Genomic DNA, 4,238 nt, shown 5'->3' with positions numbered 1-4,238 from the left:
CTGGGACACTAGCCAGTAGATATTGATCTCCCTCTGATTTTGCTATAACAGCCAAGTTGTTGTGAGCCACCTTATTATGATCCCTTCTGGCCGAGTAAATTGCCAAAAATCACCACAATTGTGTCTGACAATATCAGGAACCACCGTTTTCATTCTCGCAAAAAAAATGAACCACCGTTTTCATAAAAATTTGCTGAAAATATCAATTTTGAGTAATTGTTTGCTGAAAGCACTAAAAACAACAACGCTTGACCATGTTTTAGCACAAAAAAACTGACAATGAAACCAATCCATCAGGGCCACGTGGCATGGGATAACGGTTGGAGAGGCGGGGTTGCTGCCATATGGTCGCTCATAGAAAGAGAAAATAAAAATATCTGGATAAAGAATAAGATAAATTTGTTTTGTCGTTTTTAGGGTTAAATAAATTTCTTTTATCTAACGCACGTCACGCTGAGTACTCTCCACAAGTCTCGAGAAAAAAAAAGTTGTGGCAGGATTAGCTCATGGAAAAGAATACGGGAAAGACTAAATCTCTGGAAAAAGTCTATATATTTCCAATCAAGACCCAATCAGCGGTTGCAAAGAAACGCACGATCGCTCGCGCGCCGGCCCTACGCACTGAAGATCTACATGGAGACGCTGCCGGACGACGTGGTGGTGGAGATCCTGGTGCGCGTGACGGATGTGGCAGCCCTCTTCCGCTGCGCCGCGACGTGCAAGCGATGCGGCCTTCTCGTCGCCGAGCCGTCTTTCCTCTGCCGCCGCTGGCCGGAGGGCGTGAGCCGCCCGTCCTCCCTGCTCGGCTTCTTCTCCGTGCAACAACCCCGTGAAGAACCAACAGAAGGGAGCTCTACGGCTACGCCCATCTCGCCCTACACCCCGGCGCCATGGTCCCTCCCCCCTCGGACAGGGCAACCGCTTCCCCAATTTTCCTGGTCCCCGCGGCACCCAGGCAGGGCTGCTCACCTCGCGCCGCGGCCTTCTTGTTGGGCGCAGGGTCCGACTGGACGAACCCGGCAATGGACACATGAAGACCATGATCCTGGAATTGTGCGATCCAATCGCCGGTAAAAGCCACCGGCTGCCTGCGTTGAAGAGCAATAGACATTTCCGAATAGAAGGATGTGCCCTTCTAACCGGTGCGGATTGTTGCCCGGCCAAAAGGCGAGAGGCGCCAGCGGCGTTCCACTCGTCCTTTTTCAAAGTGCTAATCATCGCCGCCGATCGAGATGAGCCACGGCACAGTCTCCACGTTTTCACTTCGACCGAGTCGGGCTCGAGCTGGAGCACGCCTAGGGAGTGCTTGGACACTTTGGAATTGGAGCACGGCACGCGTCTGGTGTCTCAGAAGACGAGCGCTATTGTGTGCCAAGGCGTCGCACATTGGCTCTTCAAGAATACGTCCAACTTGTACGCACTCAGCGTGTGCGGTAAGACCACGGAGATGTCCTTAACAAGGCTCCCAGTCAAACCGGACCAAACTCCGCCCATTCTTGGAGTCACTGATGACGGGGCGCCATCGTTGCTTCGCTTGGACGGGCAATGCACCATGCTAGAGATCTGGACACGCCGGAGTGACAACATGAGTGGAGTTAGCAACACAGACCGTTGGCATCGCACCAAGATGATCGAGTTACAGCCACCCGAGTGGGGCAAGATGGACCAGCTGCAGTGCCTGTGCGCGGGTGAAACGAGCGGCATACTGCTCATCAAGGACAATCAAGAAGACATGTACATCGTAGATCTCCAAACAGGGGCAATGGAGGCGGTCACAAACTGGTTTCGCGGCATTGTCATGATGGCTATCCCTTTTGAGATGGACTGGCCAGCCTTCTTCACGCGCCACTTGGCAAACACTAGGGTCAAGCGAAGCAATCCGAGAGGAGCTCTATCGAAAATTGGAGGAGTTCTATCAAAAATTGCTGACCTTTTGGGGGACCAATAGCTGTGTCACTTATCATTGGGCTATGAGCTCTGCTATGAGCTGGGCCTAGTAAGATCTACATGAATCTAAGTTCTGCCTCGAAGATTTCACAAACTTGCAAGTTAATGAAGTAACCTACACATTGGATACGGCATTGAGCAGCGTCAAGGCAAGAAACAAATGTTGCAAGGATTGTCGTGCTTCATCAGATGAAGAGCATAAAACAGTCATGTGCAGATTAATTTTTTCTTGTGATCCAGAATAATGTTGCCTCTGTGTTTTATTGTCAGTTTTAACTTTAACCTCTGCTTGTTAAGACTTAGCTGTGCTAGCTGAACCTTTGATATTCTGTTGAACAAAGAGTATTGAGTGCTGAATAGTATGCCTGTGAAAAATATTTATGGCTGTGAAGAATGTTTTGTTCAACAGAGGCAACGTTTACGATGCTCATCCATATCGAGAAGACTTCTCTTTTACCGTTAAATCACTCTTGTTTTTCTTCTTGGTCTTCCACCGTTATGCAGGAGACATGTCCCATCAAATAAATCCAGAATATTTTATATGTGAGAAATTTAACAAAACTCGATATAAATTAACTGGAAGTTGATTTTCGCACCAAAGCACAAATGGCAAAACTATAAAACATATGGATTGTACCACCGTCAGTTTGGGACACTTTGGTCTTTTTATATTTCATGATGAACATTACAAAAAGAACAGAAATACTCCCTCTATAAACATATGTAAGACATTTTTTATATTTGTTTACAGAGGGAGTACCAAGTATTCTTAACTGGAAGACGAAATGAAAAAATAAACCCTTGGATGCTCGGTTTTTCATATAGTGAGGAATAATTCGGTGGCAAACAGTAATATATATCAGGAAACAAAGAACTTTAACCATTTACATACTAACTAGCAAAAATATCCATGCGTTGCAACGGAAAGAAAACATATTATATACTTCTCGCACAATAAGCATGTTTCACAAAACACACCCTCCCCATACCACCTCCACTTGTGCTTTGTCCACATGCCTCTTGGTTTTGAAACCCTAGCTCGAATCCTCCCATAGTTGTGCACACGATACGTACAAAACTATCACACAAGCAAGCAGGCAGACTGCTTGATTGATGTGCACGTAGACTATGTATACGGCTGCTCTGGCTAGCTAGCTTTGCTATGGATCGAAACGATCTTTGACGGAGCGACTTTCTCATAACTTCAGATTGGGTCTCTCGGTGGAACCTAAGGATTCGATGGAAACTGTTTTTGCAGTGCATGACTTGCATAGCAATTGGTATCTAGAGCCTCGATGATCTACGATCTACGATGGGGACAACGACAAATAGTCGGTCAACTCCAAGTCCGGCAACAACGGTTTCAAGGCGAACAAGAACGGCGACAAGGTGAAGAAGGGTGGCAAGTCAGCGACTAGTGGTGGCGGAATGGGCGGCGCCAACATACTCAACATCCCCATCCAGTACCCGATGCTCACCGACGCCAACTACGACGTTGTCAATTGTTTTTGTGTTTGGCGCTTGTATGAATTTCATTGAAATTGCGTACGTAAAGAACGTTGTCTTTTCTCTCGTGCTAAACTGTGCCTCCAACAAAAACCATTGCAAAAGAAAAACGACTGTGGCACAACTAACATCCGCAACCCAGCCACCAATTTACATCCACGAGAAAAGTAGACCCAACAAGTGAGGCAAAGCGCGCGGCAGCTTCCAGTCCAATTGAAAATCAGTCAAATGAATGAAAATAAACACTTTTCCGATAGTCGGGCCGGGCCAAGGCTAGCTTTGCCTGTAACCCAGCCCCGTCCAGACATGGGTTTAGAACGAAGAGCGTGATGAAACTTGCAGCCCGGCCCAATAGCAGCACTGTATCGTGGTAGCCCTTTTCAGTTTTCAAGGGAACAAAGGACTCGATCGTGGTAGCCTGCTCACGTAAAAATCCTACCCCGACACCAACATGAGACGATATGTACCACTATATATGGACATCGATTATATTGTGAAAATAAGGACATCCCCAAGGCAGCGCTCTGATTTCGTATCATGATTTCTAGAGAAGAATGGCCAATTCTCGGTCAGGAGTGCTTACAGACTTGCCACATATGATCATAACATAGCGTTTTGGGGGGAGCTTCCTGTTCTTCACCAAATGGAGCGAGATCAATTTGGAATGCTGTGTGGAAACCGTCGGTACCCCAGAAAACAAAAATAATGGCTTGGAAGGTAGTTGCAGGCGCCTTGCCAACAGCTCAATGTAAAAAGTTCAGACATATTTCCAAGTGTTCGACCTG

General features: G+C 47.0%; 1 pseudogene; it reads left to right on the top strand.

Annotated features, from left to right (window-relative positions):
- Positions 1-598: 598 nt before the first annotated feature.
- Positions 599-1,948, top strand: LOC123080508 (uncharacterized; annotated as a pseudogene).
- The last annotated feature ends 2,290 nt before the right edge of the window (positions 1,949-4,238 follow it).

The sequence above is a fragment of the Triticum aestivum genome, chromosome 1B, assembly GCF_018294505.1.
Source record: "Triticum aestivum cultivar Chinese Spring chromosome 1B, IWGSC CS RefSeq v2.1, whole genome shotgun sequence".
NCBI lineage: Eukaryota > Viridiplantae > Streptophyta > Magnoliopsida > Poales > Poaceae > Triticum > Triticum aestivum.
Note: the sequence above shows the minus strand (reverse complement) of the source record. Positions and strands in the feature narration are given on the sequence as shown.